General features: G+C 37.7%; 1 protein-coding gene and 1 long non-coding RNA gene across 2 annotated transcripts in view; one reads left to right on the forward strand and one right to left on the reverse strand.

Annotated features, from left to right (window-relative positions):
• Nucleotides 1-25,570, reverse strand: part of ADGRL2 (adhesion G protein-coupled receptor L2) — a 508,892-nt gene that overhangs the window by 447,373 nt on the left and 35,949 nt on the right. The window lies entirely within an intron of this gene.
• On the forward strand, nucleotides 2,947-24,572 carry LOC116600723. The gene is made up of 4 exons (XR_004289775.1): nucleotides 2,947-3,199; nucleotides 4,002-4,635; nucleotides 9,546-9,643; nucleotides 23,742-24,572. It is a non-coding gene; the product is annotated as an uncharacterized LOC116600723 (long non-coding RNA).

Below are 25,570 nucleotides of genomic sequence, written 5' to 3' on the forward strand. Positions count from 1 at the left end.
TAACCATTTTGCACCCCAGGAAACTTAATTAGGTACCAAATTCAGTTCAGTGCTGTGTGGCACAGGGGCCTGGATGAGTGAACCCCTCCTTTGCAGTTCAAATGAATGGTTTTAGTACATTGGAAGTATGGAATCTAATCAGTGGCGGAGCCAAGAGGTTTCTTTCTGGGGCTCTAACTACTCCCTATAATCTCCTTCAGCTTCCCCTCAAGTCACCTCCAATAAACATACAATAAATAAACAATAAACAAACATAATATGTAAACCCAAACAACTATACCACGTAAGTAAAAACTTCAAAGTTGTTACACAAACCAAGCCTCCAGACAAGTTTTCCGATCCTACAGAAATTCTTACCGTCTCCACCGAGTTAAGTACAGAGAAACACTGACGACCACCCTGATTTTGCTTTGTTTTATTTTGGTTCTTATCTCTGACCCGAATCCTTTCGCTTGATTTAACAGCGTTGCTTTCCAACCCTTACTAAAGTTCCATCGAGGAACCATGTTCCAGCACTTCACACCTTTCTGTGGCTCTGTTGGGTCAGGGGATTTGCAAAAGGTAATGGAGAGAAGAAGTGGACTAACAGAACCTTTGCAGGACAGTTGCACTGCTGTGGATTTTTCTAGCCTTAGCTACACTTACAGCAAATTAGTGTTCAAAGACACAAATTTGCAACCGAATTTCAGGAATCTCCTTCTTCAGGTTAGAAATCTCCAAATTAGAGATTCAGTACATGGAATTGGTTTAAGACTGCCTTTTGCTTGACTTTCCAAAAAATGTGAAATCGTTACACATAAACACAAAAGCAAAACAAAAAAAAGTGTTAGCTTTGGGATAACATTTTGGTAACTCTATGTAAACACTGAAAGAATTACCTTAAATCATGAAACTCATTTTCCTTCTTTATAAATATGGACCTACTAGTGCTTCCTTCATGGCACTGTTTCAAGAATAAGAAACAGAGGGGTGCCTGGGTGGCTCAGTAGGTTAAAGCCTCTGCCTTTGGCTCAGGTCATGATCCCAGGATCCTGGGATCCAGCCCGGAGTCGGGCTCTCTGCTTGGCAGGGAGCCTGCTTCCTCCTCTCTCTCTGCCTGCCTCTCTGCCTACTTGTGATCTCTGTCTGTCAAATAAATAAATAAAATCTTTAAAAAAAAAAAAGAATAAAAAAGAGAAAAAACAGTTTATCTGGTAGTGTTTTGTACGTAATAGAAGCTCAGTGAGTGTTAATTCTTCCTTCTCATTTCTTTGAATATTCTAATAACCACATGGCCTGGTATTTTGTTACAAATCATCAAATAAATAATCAAATATGAACAAAAAAATCATCAAAAACAATACCCATAGTTTGTTGAGCTATTATCTGATTTTTGATGCCCAGCAATATGGAGCTTGTATAAGCATTCACTCCAGAATCATGACCAATTGTAAAGTTTTATTCTCAACAAATGGGAAAACTGTTGCGAATAATTAGAAAAATGAAAAAAAAAAAAAACCTCTCTCATTTTCAAAAACCAGTAAGCATTAAAAAGAGAAAACAATAGAAAATTTTAAAGAAGGTAGATATTTTAATTATTCATATAAAAATATACAATTCTTTCCAAGGCCACAACTGCATTTCAAATTTAAAGATTCATGCTCCCCACCCCCATCGGGTATCAAACACTGGTTTGAGAGATATTTGCTGTTACCAGGCATTGGGGACTAGGTAAAAAAAAATTAGTGAAGAGAAAGCAACGATTCTGATTAAGTAAATTCCATTGAACTCTTTCTAGTAAGCATTATTCAGGTCATGAATGCTAATTTGTCCTGCAGGGGGCTGTGGGTAATTACCCAGAAAAACTATCAGCTTTATTGAGTTGCTACAGAACAGTATTACTGAATGGTACACGGTAAAGGAAGACAACCTTGATGTGTACTCACAGAAGTGGGTATTTTTTTTCCCCTACTGGGAAGGTTTGATAGCCTGGATAGAAATGATAATAAATGGCATTTTGTTTAGAAAAATAAAGGCACGTCAGCATCACTTCCTGTTTCATAGTCAAATAAAATTCCTGACAGGCACAGACATATATCTGAGAAGTGCCACCAAAATACCCAAACAATTTTAGCTTCGTGCATATTTAAAATTGTGTAGAATCAGAACCATCTTAAAAAAATGAAGCAAATATGGCACATTGGCCGCATTCCAGCAACTCCACAGAACTGCTGACATTACTAAAATCTAGATAATTTAGTCCCATATGGGAATCCATACCACAATTATGTTGTCCCTGCTCTGACACAGCCCTGATTTTGCACTTCTTTAAGCCTAGCTTTTTATAATCTTAATTCCCTTCACCAATAAAGCAATTTGCATTCACATAGTCTTCCTGGCTAAGACAGAAAGAAGAAGAAATCTGTTATATGACCTTGGTCTCTTTACAGTTGATTACAAGGAAACAAACTCTTCAAGTAACCCATTCTCTCATCTCTTCTAAATTGATGTGAAACATCACACTATAAACTGTGGGAGACTGCCCGCAGCAGGCTGGAAACCCACATATTAAAATGGAGGAGGCTCACATGTTTAAAATCACTTGGTTTGCTCATTTAGCACGATGAGGTAAAATCCATACTGAGTTCATACAGACGTGCATCATGGACAAACACCTCCATATTAAAGAGATAACTTTTCCTCTACAACCAAACTGGAAAACGCTATCCCAAGTCGTTGAGATTTAAGAAGTTGTTTTTACAGCTCCATCCTTTACTGAAATAATTTGAAAAATGTGCTTGCTTGATTCACTCAGGCTTATCCCAACACTTCATAAGTTTAACAAAAAGTAATCATTTCCAGAACACTGTTTTCTCTATAATTTGGTCCAAATAGTGTCAAAGCTAAATATTCACATGAAATATGTTTTTCTTTTTGCTTCACCTTGCCTGCCTTAAAAGACAAAGTAGCACAGAAGAAACATGTGGAAAGTATAATCGTATCAAACAAACTTCGATGGAAAAAGTGAGATTACTAATTAAAAAAAAAAAAATCCCTTCCCCTAATGCAAAGCAAATAAAAGGTGCAGGGTACTGATACGAATCAACAGTAATGCTGTTAGAGGACTGGGAGATGAAGTCCCTAGTCGTCTGTGTACTGAGAAGTCTGTGGTCTTCTTCAGTTGTGCCCTTAGTCGAAGGGATACGATGTCTATTTCCAGGTACTGGTAGCATTCTGATTGCCAATGATTATTTATTTTGGCTGCAGCTACCTGAGACATTTCATGTTATTTTAGATTTACTAGAATGTTTACTTTGAAGGTAGGGATCTGTTTTATTTTATTATTATTATTATTATTATTATTATTATTATTATCCAAGATCAGGAAAGAACTCCATGCAGTCTTTGTTCACACTCGCACGAAGCACCGAGCTTTGGTTAAGAGGTGAAGCTTGATTGTGTTCCGAGTTAATATGATTAAGCTTGCAGGACCTGCTCCTCATTTACTTTCTTGTGAAAACTTGTGAAAACTTGTAGGTACTCACATATCAAACCCAGAAAGCTATTTTTTTTCTTGTCAAATGGTTTTTTTAAAAGAGCCTGAAAAAGGCACTGACTATGAAAAAAGGCGACCCAATAATGGAGAGTTCAGACTGTTCATGTGTACTAATAATGAAATCCACCAAAGTATTTTTCATTCTTTCTACACCTTGACAGTGACAAAAAGGAGCCAACATCACTTGTCCCCCCCAGCGGATTAAAAGCGGCTCTTGGTTTTCATTGTAACTATAATCTATGTCTAGTAATAGCCTTTCAGTAGAATTAAAAAAAAAAATCAATATTATCACCAATGCATATCTTCTCTGGTTCTGGCCTTGAGAATATAAAATTGTTTTTTTATCATGGCTCATTTTAAGGGAAAATGAGTACCATATGTATTTCATATATAGTATTAAAGAGATTCAATGAGTATGTTTGTCAGGTTAACACTTCTGGTTTTAATAAGGAATTTTGTTTCTCAGCCCTCTTTTCCTTGCTCACCTAGGACCTCATCTACCGTCCAGACTCTGAAAAACTTCCCTCCAGTCTGCAGAAGTGGGCCCCGCGGGTCCTGGTCCAGTGGGCTTTCAGCGGGAGGATATGCACCTGAGAAATAGCATTCCATTCAGCCTTGGCATTATTGTTACCACGCCGAGCACAGCTAGCTCTGTAAGTAATAATTGTTAAGGCGAATGCTAGTTTAGTCTAATTTAGCTCATTAGCAGGGTAACTCCTTTGATTTCCAAAGAGGCATCAGGATGCTTGCATCCGTGGGTCGCCCCAGCCTGCGTACTACCATCAGGCGGTTCACGTTGGCTCCTCGCGGTGGAGTTTGTTGAGTGCACAGAAACTGAATACACACCAGAGCTCCACCAACTTTTTCTCCCAGACCTGAGCCTCAGTGCCAAGACAGACCTGGGGTCTGCCTTCATCCGTCGTCACCCTGGCACGCCCTGGCTCGGGCGGACTGGCCAGGGGGAAGAAAGCGGTCCCGGGCATGTCGTTCGCTAACTCTTCGCATACCGTGGCGAGTGGCTGCCGCCTAGACACGTTCCTCCTGTTTGCACACAAGCCATGGCTGGTGCAAACAATTCCGCAGAGAGCCTGCCTGGCACAGTGAGTCGGGGCGGCAGCTCAGCTTCGTGCCCGTTGTTAATCCATTTGCTTTACATAAAAGATGGAAAATAGGGCTTTGTTGCGGGAGCTGGCTCTTGGGGCTCCGTGTGAAGGAGTCCTTTTTCATTCTTCTTCTTCTTCTTTTTTTCTTTTTTAACAGTTTCTAACCTCATAATCCTTCTGGTTAGGAATCTGGTAATATGATTTCTACCACGATGCAGGCAAGCCCCAGGTTTACGGTAAATGCATGGAGCTGTCTGTCAAAATGCTGGGTCTTCCGCTTCGGTGACAAAGCGCGTATGGGGACGGGGCAGAAGGTCAGTACAGTGTCGGCGAGCAGATAGAGTGGTGAAGAAGGAGCCGGGAAGCAGCTTTTTTGTGTGTTCCTAAGAGAGGCGGCATCTTTTTTTTTTTTTTTTTTTTTTTGCCATGTCACTGATGTATTTTTTTTTTCTAAGTGATTTCCCACTAAAGGAAGACAATACACCTTGAGCCGAACAAGGGCTATGTTGTCCCCCAAGAGAAGCAGAGGCCACCAGACCTTAAGATGCAGTTAATGGGGTGTCAGAGTTGCGAGCAGGCTTGTTGGCTTTGTGTGTTTTTGTGCATTGATCTCCGATTCATTTTGGCACTTGCGGCACTCCATTACTCTAGATTTTAATCATCCTGAAAGACAGGGATTTGATACACAAGGAGTGTGGCAGTGGTTGAAAGAAAGGAGGAAGCAAAGGGCGACTTTAATCAAAATGTGATTTTAGCAGAGGAAGAGGGAAAGAGGAGCTATGGTATCGCATACATTAAAAGATGGAAGAATTGCTCCATTAGCGGATCAAAAATTCCTTGAGTTGAGCCTCCAGGAAAAGGGCACATGGGCTGAGAGCATTTTGAGCTTAGTTGTACAAACTAAGTCCTGAAGCTATTTTCAAACTAATATTTAATATATATTCTTGGTGAGTATTTCACCTTCTAAAGGTTATGTCAGAGGTAGATCTGGAAAATTAATGAAGGAACAGAGTGTGCAACATTTCTTGTGAGGTGTCTATACCCTCATCTGTGGTCTCCACATTGCACTGGAGAAAGTTGGCAGGGCCGGCTTCTAGGGTATACGACCTGAGCACATGGCCTCAGGATTTAATGCTCTGCTGTCACAGTCTTGAAATTCCTTTTTTTTTTTTTTTAAAATTGTGGACTGTGCTTTATTACGAATGGTGTAATCGGATGGATATAATATGGCGTCAGCCAGTGAATATCTTGTATTGAAACAACTAGTTTCTTCTCCCTTTCTTTAATCCAAATTTGATGCTATTAACCAATTCCATTATTTAAATTGACTATTAAGGGGCGTCTGGGTGGCTCAGTGGGTTAAGCCTTTGCCTTCAGCTCACGTCATGGTCTCAGGGTTCTGGGATTGAGCCCTGCATCAGGCTTTCTGCTCAATGGGGAGTCTGCTTCCCCCCCACCCCCCTCCTGCCCTTCTGCCTAATTGTGATCTCTGTCAAATAAATAAATAAAATCTTAAACAAATAAATTGACTATTAATATTGGAATCAGTTTGATTTATCAGGACATATTTCCCATTAATTAGGTTTTCTTTTTTGCCTCTTTCTGTAAATTTCATTCTGTCCTCCATTTTTCCTGAGATATAGTTGACCTCGGATGTTGTCTAAATTCAAGATGTACAGTGTGGTGATCTGATATGTATATATTGTAGAATGATGATCACAATAAGGTTAGTTAAGAAATCCATCGCTTCACATAATTGTGCTTTATTTGTGTGTCATAAGAACATTTAAAACCTACCCTCTTAGCAACTTTCAAGTACATAATATTCTTTTTTTTTTTAAGATTTTATTTATTTATTTGACAGACAGAGATCACAAGTAGGCATAGAGGCAGACAGAGAGAGATAGGAGGAAGCAGACTCCCCCTAAGCAGAGAGCCCGATGCGGGGCTCGATCCCAGGACCCTGAGATCATGAGGGGCTCGATCCCAGGACCCTGAGATCATGACCTGAGCTGAAGGCAGAGGCTTAATGCATTGAGCCATCCAGATGCCCCCATAATAGAGTATTCTTAGCAATAGTCACCACACTGAGTATTAGATCCCTGGAACTCATTTATCTTCTCACTGGAAGTTTGTACCCTTATCCAAAATCCCCTCCCCCCATTTTCTCCACACCCCACAGTCCATTCAGCCCATTTTATTTTGTGTTTCTGTGAGCTTGGATTTTTTTTTTTTTTTAAGATTCCATATAGAAGTGATATCATACAGTATTTGTCCTTCTCTGCCTGACTTAGTTCACTTAACATCATGCCTTCAAGGTCTATCCATGTTGATATAAATGGCAGGATTGTCTTCTTTTTTATGGCTGAGTAATAGTCCAATATTTATCCCACATATATCTTCATAGCTATATAGATATGATATCTATCTGACATATATACAGATATCACACTTTCTTCTTCCAGTGTCATTTACGTTGTTTCCATGTCTTGGTTCTTATGAATAATGTTGCCATGGACACAGGGCACAGATTTTTTTTGAGATAGTGATTATTTTCTTCAGACACATACCCAGAAGTGGAATTGCTGGCTCCAAAGGCAGCTCTATTTTTACTTTTTGGAGGAACCTCCATACTGTTTTACATAATATATATACAAATTCAGATTCCTACAGACCAGGGCGCCCTTTTCTTATAACTTCGTGAACTCTTGTTATGTCTTGTTTTTTGATAACTATCTAGAACTCTAATAGGTGTGAGGTGATATCTCAATCAAAATCTCAGTTTTGACTTACATTCCCCTGATCATTAGGGATGTTGAACATTTTTTCAAGTACTCTTGGCATTTGTATCTTTTTTGGAAAGATGTCTAGTCGAATTTCCTGTCCATCTTCCACACAGATGATGAGGAGGAGGATTGTTATTGAGTTTTATGAGTTCCTTATATATTTTGGATATTAAACCCTTACTGACATATGGTTTACAAATATTTTCTCCCACTGCCTCTTCATTTTGTGAATTGTTTCTTTTGCTGTGCAGAAACTTTTTAGTTTTTTGTATGAAATTCTTAATAATTTTATCTTTGGGGATGCCTGAGTGGCTCAGTCAGTTAAGCATCTGCCTTGGGCTCAGGTCATGATCCCAGGGTCCTTGGATGGAGTCCTGCATTGGGCCCCTTGCTCCATAGGGGGCCTACTTCTCCCTCTCTCTCTGCCTGCTGCTCCCCCTGCTTCTTCTCTTTCTCCGTCAAATAAATAAATACAATCTTTAAAAATAATAATAATAATGTTATCTTGGAACTTGTGTTGTATGAAGTGAACTCCGCTAGAACAATGGAGCATGAACAACACCAGAGTAGATGTATGTGGTCTGTGAGTCTGTTGTTCCTTATCTCCCATGCACATAGACCATTTGTGGTGCCCCAATGGGCACAGAATTCCAGTGGGCCCATAATGTGTGGGAGAATAGTGAATTTAAAAGTGAGCACAAGGTAGGGGGGTTACATCTGTCACTGAGGTTCTGGTGATAATGATGACATGGAAAGGAAATAAATTATAGGGCAACACGTAGCTCTTTTCCTGTTCAACCTTTCCTACTCTTCAGTAAGATACAGAGTGACTATAGAACGTGCATGTATCAAGAAGTGAAATGAAAACAATTGAGTTAGTTTTCACTGTTCTGGTAAAAATAAAATGCATATACATATCTAAGCTACAAAATAGGAATTGTGTGATTTCAATGTTTCCATGTGACTTAAATGCTCTTATATATTCATTTAAAATGGGCATCGCACAATATAAAATTGAACGGTAAAATTCATGCTAATTTAAAATGTACTTAGAATGGCACGACATAGCAAATAAACACCAATGTAAGTCACGAGAATGGAGGCTATGGAGGAAAGGAAAAGAAATATGTGTATTTTAGGACCTTTACTACCACTTTCTCCAGTTTTTTGAACAATATGCCCGTATTTTAATTTTGCACGGAACTCCACAAACTATGTGGCTGGCTCTAAAACTGGGAGATACTTCTACCAGGGAAATGGAAATTAGGATGTGTCCCCAAGTCCTATAAGACAAACTTTCCAGCTTTCTAAATTACTTTATCTTGGAAGGAGTCATTCAATCTTGATCAAACAGTAGTAAATGGAACCCCTTCTTCTGGTCTCAAGAATCAACTCAGGCAGCAAACATGTCAGTGCCCTGTCATCGTTCCCCTCAACACAGCTCAGCAACTTGATAGCTACCTTTCTGGTTATGACAAATAACGTATGACCCGTGGCTCCCATGTGCTACCTCCTTTGTGAGGAGCAAGATGAATGGCCATAGTACAATGTGAAATAGAGGACTTGAAAGAAGCACGCTTCCAGAACATGCCGTCACCGAGGAAATTGTCACTAACTAGAAGCCAAGGAACAAACAATTCGTAGACTAATTAGTAAATGAACAGTGCCCTAGAAGCCCCAAATAGTTAATTTACCACAAGGAGATAAGCCATTTACCCATCCACATTGGTAAAATTGGTCCCTTAATAGAATTGCTTAAAGCTAGTGTGTTCATGTAGAACTTCCTTATCAATATTAAGTCTCGTCTGTTGAAGAGAAAGTGCAAAGGGGCTTCCTCTAGAGGGAATGTTTGGTTCCCATATTCCTTGTGTGCTGCCATTTGTCCCCCAGAAACTGGTCAGATCAGCACAACTCACCTGTCTCCTGTCCTCTCAACCTTGACCACTTTCTCTAAAAAAGCAAGCAACCCTTTCCCGTTGCTGCCTGAAAATTTTTTCAATTGCACTTAACTCTTTCTGACACATTATATACAGTACTTGTTTTGTTCAGTCTCAGTCTTCTCCTCATAATATAGTTGAACAAAGCAAATACTTTGTTTTTTGTTCACTGCTGTATTCCCAGAGCCTAGAACACTGCCTGGTTGAAGTAGGTGCTCTATGAACTAGGAGCAACTTCTACTAAGGAAATGGAAAATGGGATGTGTCCCCAGATACCATTAGGTGAACTTTTCAGTTTTCTAAATTATTTTATCTTTGATGAACGGGGGTGGGGGAAGAGAGGGAATAGTTGAAGGTTCAAGAAGTTTGGGAAAGACTGGATTAAACAAACATAACTATCTTCTTTATTGCAGTACTTATAGGCCTTTGATAGCTCAATGTTCATTGTCAATCTCTAACAGAGATAGAATGTACGTACAACTCAGCTGGGCCCTGGGACTCTTTTTTATCCCCATGTAGAACAATATTCTGTGGAACACATTTTGGGAAATGTCATCTTAAGTGATAATTTATTGACCTCACAGAATTGCAAATGAACCCTGTACCAGAGTAAATCCACCTCTTCCCTTCAAGTTCTTAATATTTTTGGAAGCAGCCTTTCTTGGGCTGATTAGAAAGGTACTGCCATTGGGGTCCTGCTCTTTCCAGATTCATCATATTCTTGCATTTCACACTAAAAGAAGTTTACTCTTAGCCTGTATTTGATGTAAATGCCACAGTCTTGCTTACTGTGCCCTACTGTTTTCTGTATTTCCTATAATTCTTCATGCTTATCAGTCTGGATCTCTCAGAATTAGAACGGAAATGCCCCCAGGCAGAAGGAAAGGGCCCTTTGCACCTGTAATGATCTTTAGCGCAATATTTAGGCCTTGTGCACAATGTGGTGCTTTCTAAATGATTTTAATGAAAATAGCATAATGATATTGATCCCCTATTAATGAACAGCAGTGGAGGTAGATGTAAGAAAGTAAAAACAAAATAAAATAAAAAGTCAGGGTTTCTCAGTTCCAGGCTTCAGGACCCCACTGTTATAATTGACGTTCACGTTGAAACAGAGACCCTCTCTGTACCTAGATGAGCGAACCAAAATACAAACAGGATAAGGTATACAGTTCTCTCTCAGAACAGAGAGTGAACTATTACTGAGGGACTTCTAGACAAATCATCATAAGTCTGTAGTCAAACCCATAAAAATTTGCTCATAATTTGAGGGATAAAATGTTGCATTTGTTAAAAGAAGTGAACAGAATCAATTTTATAAATATAAATACTTTCATACTGGCGTTTCTCTAATACGGGCATCAAATCTATCCTTAATCAATTAACACTGCAGAGACTAATCCTGAGGGTACTAAAGAGCACCTTTAGTTTCTAGGACAAAGGGTATGAATCCAATACAAAGAATTTTTGATCTAGTTCGAACATGTTACCCATCAATTGACAATCCACAACTGTGAGATTTTACTATAATTAAAGTCAATACGTTTATATGAGTTCCTTTCTGATAGAGTTAAATTATTAGTTCTGGATATCAACAGTTTTGTCGGGGTAGGGACTCTATATATTTAAGAAACGTACTTTTTTACTGTGGTGAAATACATACAACATAAAATTTGCTACTTTGGCCATTTTTCGGTGTACAGTGACATGAAGTACATTCATTGTTTTGCCAACTATCGCCACCAACCCATCTCCAGAATTTTTTTCATCAATCCAAACTGAAACGTTACACTCATTAAAATATAATTCCTCATCCATCCCTCTTCCCAGCCCCTGGTAACCACCATTCTACTTTCTGTCTTTATGAATTGATTATTCAAGTTACATTGTATACATGGAATCATATAGCATTTGTCCTTTTGTGTCTTGCTTATTTCACTTTGCATAAAGTCTTCAAGGTTTGTCCATGTTGTAGCTTGTGTCAGAATTTTAGTCTTTTGGAAGGCTGAATAATACTCCATGTCGTGTATATACCACGTTTTGTTTGTCCATTTCTCTGTAGATGGACATTTGTTTCCATCTTTTTGTTATGGTGAATAATGCTACTATAAACATTGGTGTATAAATATCTATGCAAGTTCTTGCCTTCAGTTCTCTCAAGTATATACTGAGAAGTGGAATTTCTAGATCATATGTACAATTCTATGGTTAGTTTCTTGAGGTCCACCATACTGTTTCCGCAGTGGCTATGCCCATTTTGCATTCCCATCAACAATGTGTTCAATTTCTCCACAATTTCACCACCACTTGTTTTCTGTTGTTGTTGTTATTTTATAATAGCCATTTTAGTTGGAAACCTTGTTTTACCTTTGTGTTTCATAAATATTTTTCTTCATTTTGTATAAAACTCTGGTGATAACTATTTCTAAGTTACTGATACTGAATTCAGTATTTTTTTTTCCAGTCCAAAAATGTATTATTCCTTCTTTCTCATCAGATCTATTAGTTTTGTTCAAGAAAGCATGATAATATTCTATGTGTCTGTAACAGGGATTATGTTTATGTGTGTGTGTGTGTGTATAATATTCATATCTAATAAATAAATAACTAATTATTACCATGTTGTTTTTGGTATGTTATCAATACTTACTGGCATAAGAATAATGAAAGTGAATATAAAACTACTATCAGAATTATAAAAAGGGTACTCCAAACACTTTCTTCGGACACTTGATTTTGTATGTATTTGTAGAAGCGGTGGGTTTTTGTTTTTTGTTTTGGGGCTCACTAGCAATGCAGTCAGTATATCTCTTTTTAACTTTTTGCATTCAGGTCAACATTATGCTGCCTCACACAAGCTTCATAAATACAGATGCTTTCTGCCTGAGAGGTTCTCACAAGGGCATAGATTCTAGACTCCAATGATGAAACATGACCTTTGTGAGAACCAACACCAGCAAGATGTTCCTATTAAATAAGACAAACAGGTAGCTTGATGTTTTGTGATAATTTTCACAATCGGGTTCAAGTCCATTCTCTCTTCTAAATTAAGTGCAAGGAGATACATCACCCTGGCCAATAATTTCATGGCCGGTCTTGCGGACCTCACTATATAGGCTCCTGCGATCATGAGTGTGAATCATAGCATTTATACTGCCTAAGGCACTGGCATATGAAAGCATAGCCTACACCCAGCTGATTAAGCTGTAGCATAAAACAACACTTCAGTAGTCAGGAGCATGACAGCCCACAATGGTTTATTGGACCAAAGAGTATAACATTGTAATTTACTTCTCTAATACATGTCATGTTCTCTCTTATTGTTTCCCCTTATGGAGTGAAATATGTAGGTAAGAGATTGCTGTACAAGCTTCATGTGTTATGCCCCTCCAAAATTAGAGGGTAACAAACTGTCTTTATTATCCTGTGCCTTTGGTAAGCTGCCACAAATCACAGAAACCACTGCAGGTGAGCATCTAGTGGTTTAAAAAGTCAAGGCAAACTAAAAGACTTCATGTCTCTGCCTGAAGCTATTTTTGAACTACAGTACAGCTAGACACAATTATTATACTTCCTGGCCCTTCCTTTTTATTGTACGTTCCTACCACTTTTTTCTTTCTTATTGACAGGAAATCAGGATTTATGAAGTCTGGCTCAATGCAAATATTTAAAGACTTAATTTTTTCTTTCTTTCTCCCAAAACATAACAAAATAAGTTGAATGGTGTTTTGGTGAGTTTATTTTTCTTTTTAAACTGGAATTCATGGCTGTTCTCCAGCTGCAAACGGCACTAGTCACAGATAATTTAAAGAGAATAGCTTGCTTGTTTGTCAAGCAAACATGTGTAATCTGATGAAATTATTAATGTCATAGTGTTAACTCTCTTCTCATAAATACAGTTAACAGTGCTGACACTGCAATTATACTCGAATGTTCCGGCTCTTTGCTTATTCGCTCAATCTGTCAGTCCAGTATGGGGGAGACAAATTGTGGTGGGCACTTGACAATGCACAAAAGAGATATAAACCTCTTCTGATTAAACCTTGATGAAAGATTAAACTGTTCTGAATGCTTGCCAGATTCTTGTGATATGACATTTTTAACCGGTGGTAATAAAGTTCTATTCAATGGAGGTTTTTGAAAAAAGATTATAGAGATGACATATATATATATCATGCCTCTATATAGATATATATATCTCTCTATATAACTCTATATATAGATATATCTATACCTATAAAGAGATATATATCTACATAGAAGCATGATATATGTATCATATATACCTATGCATATATTAGATAGAGTAAGAAAGAGCACAGTCATCTCCTAACTTGGATTCAAATTTTGTAAAGAAGATAATATCAGGGGTGCCTGGGTGACTCCGTGAGTTAAGCCTCTGCCTTCAGCTCAGGTCATGATCTCAGGGTCCTGGGATTGAGCCCCACATCGGGCTGTCTGCTCAGCGAGGAGCCTGCTTCCCCCCTCTCTCTGCCTGCTTCTCTGCTTACTTGTGATCTCTGTCAAATAAATAAATAAAATCTTCAAAAAAAAAAAAGATATCAGTTCTGATACTGACAGGTTTTTATAGCTGTTTTTTTTTCCTAATAGAAATGAAACAACACATCCTTGAACGTTACCAATATTATCGTCCTCTGTTGTCTTCAATCTCCCAACGTAATAGTTGCTCACAATATCCCCTTCAAGTTGAAGGGTCCCTACTTTTATTCTGTAAAATTCTTATTCAAATTTTTTTTTCAGGTTTTTGTTTTGTTTTGTTTTTTGCTTTTTTTTTAAATTTTTAATTTTTTATAAACATATATTTTTATCCCCAGGGGTACAGGTCTGTGAATTGCCAGGTTTACACACTTCACAGCACTCACCAAAGCACATACCCTCCCCAATGTCCATAACCCCACCCCCCTTCTCCCAACCCCCCTCCCCCAAGCAACCCTCAGTTTGTTTTATGAGATTAAGAGTCACTTATGGTTTGTCTCCCTCCCAATCCCATCTTATTCAAATTTTTAACATACCTATTTGTCAGTAGGTAAGAATGAGAAAAGATTTAGTGTATGCGCTAATCTTGTTATCATTAAAATGAATTCACATCTTTTCATTGTTGGCTTTGGATCAAATGAAAATGGACTGGCTCATAATAACGGCTAATGATTATATGGCACTTACTATGTCCCAGTAGTGTTCTAGCACTTTATATACTTTAAATCATTTAATCTTTACATGATGTAGCTACTAGTATTTTCCTCCTTTTCAGATGAGGAGACTGAGGCCCAGAAAGATTTAAATGACTTGCTGAAAGTAACGCAGCTAATAACGAGTTGAGCTGGAAATTTAATACAGATCTGTTATAACATAAAGTTGTCATCAACCTGTAGACTGATGCATAAAATTCATAAAAATAATTATAGTGTATATTTTAAAAGCCTATAGCATCATGGACTGATAATTATTAGTATTTATATTAAGAAGTGCACTAAATCAAAAAAGTTTCTTTAATTAAAAAAAAAAAGCAAAAACAAAGAAAAAGCTTTTGCATTTCAATATTCCAGTGTCTGGAGCAAATGCATCCATTAAGTGTGAAGGAAACAGGGAACCCAGACAAGTTGAACCTGGCCACCTAGACCTTTTAGTTGACTTACTCTGAACAGATAAATTGAAATAATAAAGAAACTGGCAGCTTTCTACACTGTGTTATTACTACAGCCTTGTTGCAAATTCCGAAGGAACCTATCGCAAGTCATTCCTGACCCTTTTGTTCTCTATGTTGTTAACAGAAATCGCATAGTTGTGCTTTCTGTTTTCCACTGCAAAACTTGTGTGAGGAAACATCATTTTAGGAGGATGGAGAGGGAGAGAAAGAAAAAACTTAGTGTCAGGTAGAAAGGCAAGGACAGAGCAAAGGCGCCAAAGAGAAAAAAAAATCGTTTTCTTTTTTAATTGTGCTAAACAGTTGTTTCCCTCTCTGAAAGTTCATTATATTTATTTGTCATCAGGGTAATTGAGCTACACTTGTTGCTAAGTCTGTTGCTTGCCTTCTGATGAACGGATTCATTAAGTTCATTTCTAATCTCTGTCTTCTAAATTCAATAAGCACTATAAAATTTCTTTCCTTGTATGGGAATTCTAAGGTCTTTTTTTTTTTTCCCTCAACAGCTTGAATTCCTGTATTCTGATTAAGATAGATGAAGTATTTGCATTCTATCCATATTCATAATCCTCTTTCAGAGTCAACCTAAAATACCACATTTGTTGCCCAGGCAGACACAGGCAATGTGTTCCGATGGCTCTGTAGCTTTTTGTTTAGATGGATAAGGACCTATCCCTCTTCAAATACAACAGAAGAGGTGGTCAGTAGGTGAATTCAAGCTGTTAAGAAACCAGAACAATCATTGCGTCTTTTGTGTGTGACAGAAACTGTAATTAATGATTTCCCCCCTTTTTTGCTCAAGAAAAAAAAGAGAGATGTGCAGTTGACAGACATTTTATTAATAGTTTCTGCCAACTTGCCATGCATAAAAGGCTTTATTGGTTGCAATGCCAGTGTAAGAAAAGTTCTTTTTGATGAAATGCTCAAGATGGCTGTTTGATGGATGAAAAATGAAGGCAATCTGTCTACCGCCATTGAAAGTTTGGGTTTCAATAATAAAATTAAAACTATTGTGACATTTCCTATTGTGTTATTTAACCATCTACCTCCCACTGGTCCAATCAATAGTAGCATTACCTAGGTCCTCTCTAGTCAACAAGAAGACCTGCCAAAATGGTGTCTCATGGTTAATTTATGAGGAGATTTATTATTGATTAAGGTGTTTATATATTTGGTGACTGCTGTTCTTCCTATAGAGGGGAAATACTTTAGTCTCGTTTTGAGGGTTAAATATTCTCCTTGACAAAACATGGATGTTTGTATCCCTTCTGTAACTAGAAATCTAGGGACTCTATGAGAAAGCAACAAGGAATGTATACCAATGACAAAGTCTCATCAGGTGTGTAGGATAGGACTCTAATTAAGTACCTATTGTTTTCTTGCTTAGCATTTCATTAAAAGGATATCCTCCAAAAGGTTTTTTTTTTCTCAATATTGGCACATTCGATCCATAGTTACCTGAATTAGAATTTTTCCCCTTTTAAAATTGTTTCATGCAAGTTTTTATTGAGAGTAGATGTGTGTTTCAATGATTTCTGCTCATCAGTCAAGAGGGAAAACACATTCTGCCACATGGATTCACGATAAAGCAATGAAGGTGCTTCACTGCAGCTCGTTTAATCCTCCATTACACAGGGGTGAGAAGAAAAGGGATATTCAATATTTTAATAAGTCTTTGGACTTTGCTGCAGTCCCAAATGGAATTTAGTCAAGAAATGTGAAGGGTAAGGTACTAAAGCACTCTAATCATTGCACTGACCAACTTGCAAATATACTAGCTTTATTTTGTTTACAACCGTCATCATTATTAATTTAAACAACCTTCAGTATTTGCCCATACTTTTTACAAACTTTAATTTTTAAAAGTCTTAAATAGCTCATGTTTCGGAAGAAGGCAGGCAGCTGGAAATGTGCTCTTTGCAATTGATCTTCAAGCAGTTATTCCTTTTCTCTGGGAATTTTTATGTAAGCTCCCTTATCGGGCATATGCTAATGACATCCGCCATGATTACTGATTTTCTTTGAATCGTTATTCCTCTGTGGGCAAAGCAATCAGAAAGGGAGAACAGGAGATTTCCTCCTTGCTTGTATGCCTTCTTCAACCATCTGCTCTATCCTGACTCATTTGAATTCGATCTGCAGTTTTTAGATCCTTTGCTCGTACATTCAGAGACATTTGAAAGCTTAAAAGGAGTTAATAGTTATCTATCTATGTCACAGTGTGGTTCTCGGATGGGTTCTGAGTGCGAACTTACCCACCCAGGGTTTACATGAGCAGATTAATTTTGTTAAAGAAAAAAATGGTAATGTAGTTTAGCAGCTTCATCATACGGGATGTGTCGTTTTGAACACTTTTATTATTAGTGACCTTGAGCTCAGGCATTGAAAATATAAAAAGCTAACTATAATACTTTGTGTTGAAACAAAATATTCCAGGAAAAGAATTGTTGATTCTAAACTTCTCAAGGGGAAGAAAAAGTAAAACTGGACAACTGGAGAGAGAGAGAGAGAGAGAGGGGAGAGCAAATTTGTAAAAAACAAAAACAAACAAACAAAAAAGCAAAAAGGCAGTCATCATGTACACTTTTTAGGGTGACATTTGTAGGAATTCAGACAAGAAGTCCAGATTAAGAATGAAGACTTCTGGGTGCCAGTCTGTATCCTGCCACCAAAGCATGATTTTCTCTCTCTTAGGAAAGTTACTTAATTTCTTGGAGCTTCTGTTTCCTCTGAGGTGACATGAAATGAATGGCATACTCTTCTGCAGTGACACGAAATGAATGTCGTAGGTGATATTTAAGGTTCCCTCCACCAGTGAAATTGCGTGGCCATATTATTTATTCCCATGAAACACACTGTAGATGATGGGACAGTTACTTTATGGATTTGGTTTTCACAGGGGCATTTGATCTTGCCCAGGGAAAAGCCATTTCAAAATAAATCATCCACCTTCAGAAGAGGGGCTCCGAGCCTCCTGATTACACTTTTAAAAATGATGAGTATGGATGAAATTTTAAAAATGGGACACCATATCTTGCTTCAGTTTTCACAGAAGGGATAAATTGCTAAGGGTGTTGCTGATTGATAGAAGCAAGTCTTCTACTTCAGTGAGAGAAAATCAGCAAGATTCTGACACCCCTAGCAAAACAGAGCTAACTTAATATGCAGAGTTGCCATGTAGGCAAGAGTGTTTGCAAAACTTGATGCTATTAGGTCAGTGAACGTTGTCAAAACATGAAGGAGACGTGAGTTTGGGAATGTTGACACTCTCTTGTATTCAGCTCATTTAAAAGCGAAGGGAGCTATTAATGTAAAATTGTTCCAGAAAGCGCCTCAATCATACCTCCCCCAATAATACCTCCTATTTTCTCCCCATCTAGAATGAGATGGGGAACAACCCAGCTGCCCTCGTCTTTTGCACAGTTATGAGGTTTCTGAACAAGGCTATTGCCTCCACCGACCCTCCCTTCTACGGAGCCTGCTGGCTTGTGCTGTGAATGACCACTGACCACACCCTCCACCTTATGAATGCGATTCTTCCGATTCTGTGTATTTTCTCTGGCAGCCATTCCTGATTTGGGTCCTGATTTCTGTTGGATAGTTCTGGCGTGTTACAGACTGAGTGGCAAAGCCAAGACTTAAATAGAAATTACTTCACTGATGTGTTTCGGCTGACCAGAGACAAACTCATGCCCAAAATAATCTCCTCTCCCTTCCTTCCACATATCCCAACAAAGGGAAGAAACATACAGCCACTGTCTTCTTTTTTGATGTATTATACAAATAGAATGCTTTTGAGAAATAGGACTAAAAATAGGAGAGCACAAGCCTATCTTAATATTTCATGAGATAAAATTTCAAAGGCCTGAAATTAAAGATAGGCAGGTAGCCAGTGATATATGGAGAGAAATGTTTATTGCAACCATTGGCCTATGTTTGATGGACAGCAAATATTCTTTCGCTAGTAGTTTAGCTTTTGGGTACTGTCATATACTGTCTTGGAATTGCGACATGCTGGGCAACCTGATATTGTGTCTGCTTAGCTATCAAGCGATCGCATTTACTTTTTTAGGATTTTGTTTGTTTCCTTGCTCCTGAAATATAGTTCATACATCTCCTTGAGGTTGAATGACTTTGCCTCTTGTAATGGTTAGAGCATATAACATTTAGATGTTGGTATTTCTCACTAGCACTAGGCTTACATAGAGAGATATGTTGTTTAAAACGGATTTTTATTTTTTTGCAGGTTTTGTTTATCACTTACATATATTTTATATTTCTTTCTAGATTAAAAATTATGCATTACATATTCGATGTCAGAAGAGATCATAATCCAAAGAAGTCATTTTATACTTTTCACATACTCTTCTATTGTGCCTCCCTGTCGTGTCCCTCCTACCCGCGCCACCCCCCCACCCCCCCGCAGCAAATGATCTTCCTGTTCTGTTTCTGGATGAGGAAGAAATCCAGAAAGGAAGTCTATTCACCAGTTCCTGCATCAGCAAATTTCGGATCTACGTCAGTAGCGCACTCTGCACACTGCTCTCAGCACATCAGGACAGTGTCTGGATGGTGATATTAAATGCCTTGCTGTTTAAAATGTCTTTCTGAACACAGATTATTGAACATTATATCCAATTTTGAGGACGATTTTATTCACATGAAATCAGTTTTTCCAAGTTTAGAAACGAAGCATTCTTAGTTTGAATGTCGCACAGTGATGATTTTCAATGATTAGAAACACATTCATACTATAGCACGTCTGGGCCCAAGAATCCCTCATTTACAGCCCATTTTTCTCCAGAAACAATCTAAGTATTTCTAGGTCGTATTACATTTCTCCCTCCCATGTGCTCTCGGTCAATAGACTGTCATTATCAGAATAAAGTTCTTTATATTTAACTGAATTTTGAACTTATGAAAGATACACAAATCTACTTGAAAATTGATATGAAAAGGTGAGTAGAATTTAAAGTGTTCTTCACTTCTTTGGTCATTTTACAAAGACATTTATGTAAAAATGCCTTTATGTATGTTCCACATCTCTTTCTGTCTGTCTTTCTTTTTTTAAGTAGTTCAAACCACCTATGCAAAATCAGCCTATTAGGTAAAGATAACCAAAATATTATTGGAAAAGATGGAAGGAATATCACTGGGGATTTGCTGTTTTATATCCTCCTGGAAACAAAAGGCATGTGCTCTTTACCGAACTATTTCACTGAATTAAATAAAGATATTACCATGTGTAGCTAAAAAAATCCAGCAATATCTAAGCATTTGTGAGGGAAATATACTTTAGACTGACATTTGTGTACATTTTTCTGTATCTCCTAAAGCCTGTCCATTTTTCAAGTAAAGGTTTATTCAGATAACCTCTGCCTCAAACTCTAGAATATAACCTTGAATGATCACAGGAGTGGACAGCATTATTGAATAAACAACTTCAGCTCCTTTGTACCCCAGCAATATTCCTCACTTTCTAATATATCTTTTTTTTCTAATTTTATTTAATGCATTTTTAAAGATTTTATTTATTTATTTATTTATTTGACACACACAGAGAGAGAGAGAGAGTGAGAGAGGGAACACAAACAGAGGGAGTGAGTGGGAAAGGGAGAAGCAGGTTTCCCGCGGAGCAGGGATCCCAATTCAGGGCTCTATCCCAGGCAGACACTTAACGACTGAGCCACCCAGACACTCCTCTAATTTAACTTTAAATGGACTTTTATTGCTAGAACTTCAGATGTAATTAGCCCCTTTTATTTTCATTTATTTATTTACTCAGCTTTAAATTGATAAAGCCATTAGCTCCCCCTGCTACTTCTTTCTGGTAGCTGTATCACTTCCTGCCTCCTTTCTTAAGTCTTTTTTTTTTTTTTTTAAGATCTTTATTTATTTTGGAGAGGGAGAGCGTGCAACATGAGTGTGTAGGTGCAAGGGGCAGAGGGAAAAAGAGAGAAACTTGAGCAGACTTTGAGCTCAGCATGGATCCCCTCCAGGTGCTTGATCTCATGACTTGGAGATCAGGACTTGAGCTAAAACCAAGAATCTTAACTATCTTAACTATCTGTTCTACCCAGGCACCCCTCCCTTCTAAGGTCGTAAGACAATTTTTTTAAAAAAGATTTATTTATTTATTTGAGAGAGGGAACGTGTAGGGAGAGGGGCAAAGTGAGACAGGGAGAGAGAAAGACTAAAGCAGATTCTGGGCTGAGCACAGAACCCCAGGCTCCATCTCATGACCTTGAGATCATGAGCTTAGCCAAACTCAAGAGGTGGATGCTTAAACAACTGAACCCTCCAGGTGCCCCAAAAGACTTCAGATATTTTCAAAAAGGTGTACATTTTGATGAGGTTACTTTCCCCCTGTTGAATCAATAATCACAAACTAGAATTAAAAATTAAATAAGAACTAGAAACGAAATTAGAAATTTATCACTTGTAAGTCTGCCAAACGTGAGGTTGGTTTTCTAATTCGTACATGCAAAGCATGAGGAAAACATCCACATCTCTGTGTTGTCTAAATGAACAAAAGGCAATTTGAGGAAGATTTCTAGAACTCTGGAAGTGAGAGATGAATTCGGAGTTATACATGCTACTTGGGGAGAAAAAAGAAATAATGATATAGAACTTGATGTGCTTTTTAAATAATTTGCAACAGCACTATACACTATTGAAATTTTATCAATTTGTAGTAGATATTCTGCATTGATCTACAAATAATTGGATTTTGCCTTTAAAATTTCAGAACATGTGTAGTTTTATTCATCCAAATAGTTAATACTTATTACAAAGATGTTCACGTTTTATGATTCTCTTTTGGATTGCCTTCAGAGGAAATTTATGAACCATACAAAAAGATCAGTTCTTTTTTTTTTTTTAAGATTTTATTTATTTATTTGAGAGAGAGAGAGAGCAAGCACGAGCATGATGAGGGACCAAAGGAGAAGCAGACTCTTCGCTGAGCAGAGAGCCCTACTTGGGGCAGGATCCCAGGACCCTGGGATCATGACCCAAGCCGAAGGCAGAGGATTAATCCACTGAGCCAAACGGGTGCCTCAGATTAGTTATTTTCAACCAATGAGCAATGTGCTAGGAGTTGATACAGAATGATGGCAATAGTTTGATTCCTGACTTTGAGAAGTTCATGGTCTAGAGGGACTATCAGTGACATTTTAAATGGGTGACATCCATCAGCTGCCGTGAAGGCTGACACAAGGACGTGCACACAGGGGTTTTGGTCCCATGTGCCTTGTTTGGTTTGTTTTCTCATGTGATTCCCTGAACAAGGGTACAAGCAACTCTTGCCTGTTTTCAAAACCAAACTCCTCTCAGAAATTACCACCTCCTCCTGCTGAGGATGTTCAAAGGAAAGATTTGGGCACATTTTCCTAAGAAAGCTAGCACAGTGACTTAAATATAGAAGTTGTTAGAAAGCTATCGAGGCTGCCCACGGGCATGAAGCACGAAGGAGGTGTGTGGAGGGCAGAGGTGCTGGCTCAGTAGATGTCTAATCTCAGGTGGAGGTTAACTCTGAGTCTTCACTTGTACGTGCCGATGGCCTTTGATCTTCAGTCGTCCACTTGATTTATCATTTATACATGATTCATTGATAGGTGAATCAGGCTGGACTGCTAGTCAATGTTTACTTGAGTGGATCTGATTCTCTCTTTCCCAAATGTTTGTGTATTCATCATGGAGGCAAGGGCAGTGTGCCTCGGCAACCTTTTCACGCAGAGAGGTCACAAGACTCTTTGGCATTTGTTGATACCTGTGTGTACTCTACAGTGATACTGTCTAAGAAATTATCATTTCCCTAGGAGACTGACTTCATTGCTCTTGAGGCATCCTAGAAACATCTTTTTAAAAAAGAAAATACTGCATTTAAAGCAAAGCACAGAAATACCATTTAGACCATATAAAGGAACGTTTTGATGTTCCTGTTTTTATTCTGCTTCAATTTAAAATACAGTTCAAAGTATACCATTTTAATATATGACAGAAAATTTTTATCATAAATAAATTTCTGAAATTATTTAAAAGTTTAAAACAGGAGCAATATGGACACCCCCAGGCTTTTTATTTGAGGTAATTATGCCTTTTCAAGTAACCTCTTCTTATAGACCTTTATCATTTCCCCCTCTAAATTATTCTGATCTTAAAAAATCCTCTAAAGATTTTGATTTTTTCCCCCTAGTTTCTAATTACTGTATGTCACGAAGGTAGGTAACTTTATTTTCACTCTTCAAGCATATTTTTCCCCATTTTAATTCCTTGCTTTTCTTCTTTAGACTCAATTTCTCTGTCTAAGCTGAACTAATACTTTTATATTGAACAACATTTGAATATTACAGTTTGTCATATCATTCAGGACATATCGTATATTTATTGTTCTATGAAGTTCTCTGTTTTTCTTCTGAATTTTTCCTCTAAATCTGGTTTCAGGCATAATTACTAAAACAAAACAAAACTAGATTTTTCAGACATTTTTATGGGTATAATCTGTCAATTGCTTATACTAACTTTACTCAAATTTCCATTACGAAAAGGGTATCTGAGATATGCAAACTTATCAGTGTTAAAGAAGAACAAATAAATGCTATTTGGGCATTTCAAAATTGTTTTCTTAGTATAGTGCATGGAAAGATGGAAAATCAGCACATCAGAATACATTTTCTCTTCTAAGATGGCTATTTTTTTTTTTTTCCTTTTAAGATGCTTTGTGCCAGGCTGTCCTGTATGTGAAGTAAAGAATGAAAATGCTGCCTACACTGTGGATAAGATAATGTACTCTACAGAGTTCATAATGGAAATACTACTGAACCACATCATAGTTATGTAAGAAAACAAAATGTGGTTCTCCTGCTACTGACTTTATCCAGCAGTAAAGAGAAATCCTTGCAACTGTTGCTCACACAGTACGAAATCCTTACAGAGTCATAGTGGGGCATGTCTGCTATCTGACCCAAGCTTTAGGGCTCCTTAAACACCTGTGGATTTATGCAGTTCAGGTGTCTGCAAGGGCATGTGTGGAAGTTCATTCAGAAACCTGGAGCCCAAATAAAAAGATCTGATGACATGGGCAAGCTGTTTCATTCCTCTGTAGTCCAATCAGTCTTTTGAATTAGGAAAGAGAGTAAGATTTAAGAATGTGTTCTTTAAAAAAAAAAAATTCTGTAAAGAATCAGATTTAACAAGGAAACACAGATGCATTTTTTATTTCATTGTGTGATTTTGCCCAGTTAATCTTTAAATTTATTTTCAAATTTAAATTTATAAAAGCCAGATCATCAGGGTATTGGGTCCCCCACGTTATCCGTGTATAAGTAGCCCCCGGCAGGTATGCACAAACATCTGGTGAGGGGGAACTGGCCCTTTTATACTGAAGACCTACACAATTTAAAACATGAAAACCTATACCCTTTAGAAACTTATACTCTTTAAAAATGATCAAATATAGCCACAAAGTTGTCTTAATTAACTCCATCACAATTGCTTTCTTTTTGGGATTTGATTTCACCTTTTGAAAATCAGAGACACCATGACTTAGAGAAGTTCAGTCTTATTCTAAAGAGTTTCAAATGAACTTAACTTATAATTGTTAAACATGTGTCTTTCCATATGTCTTTAAAAGGTTTTATGAAAGGAAATATGTTTGAAAATACCTTGTTTAAACTCAAACTTCAAGTCATATCCAATGTGAAAAATAGCCTGGTCAACTTCTCTCTTATTTTTATACTCTAATCATGCTGTGCTTGACAGTATGTGTGGAAATGTCGGTAAGACCACTATGCCTGGCGTCTTGATTCTGTTTACACATGGCTAAGACTTATTTTTTTTTCTTCTGAAAAATAATATATAATCCTATGCAGACTTGGGTTTTACTTAGGGTTATCAGTGAAAGAATGAATTACTCTGAAATAAAAATAGCTATCAGATACTGATTGGCTCTATATATACTATTCTGTTCCCTCTTCTGCTTCCTTCCTCCACTCCCTCGCCTTTTAAATTTGCCCCAGGAATATTCTATTATTTGTCAATATACTTCTTTGCTTCTAAATGCACAAAAGTGCTGGGGCATTTGTCTTGGATGCTCTTTACTCTTCCTGGCGGCTTCATCTGCCCTATCTTGCTAGGATGTAACAACCATGAATCTTTTTTAAATGGATTAAATAACATGCAATATGCAAGGCATTGATCACTCCTAACTTGAACTTAAAGGTCTAAAGAATGTTCCATGGTAGGCTGCACAAAACAGACATGGTTTTAGGAACAATTCTATGACATTCCCTTTAGTTTGAGTTCAGGTTTCATAAAACACCTGATAGTCGTTTTATTGGCGAGTCTAGGTCCTGAGGATGACAATTTGTTTCCCTTTGTGGTGTCATGTGGTAGTCAGCTTTCTACAGGGAGTTTGGAGACAAGCCAAACAAGCAAAATAAACCCACAAATTTGGGCAAATTCAAATATAGATAGATAGATACATAGATACATAGATAGATACATAGATTGAATGATTGGAGGGAGCAGGGGGAGTCAAGGAG

This window comes from Mustela erminea, chromosome 10 (genome assembly GCF_009829155.1).
Source record: "Mustela erminea isolate mMusErm1 chromosome 10, mMusErm1.Pri, whole genome shotgun sequence".
NCBI classification, from domain to species: Eukaryota; Metazoa; Chordata; class Mammalia; order Carnivora; family Mustelidae; genus Mustela; species Mustela erminea.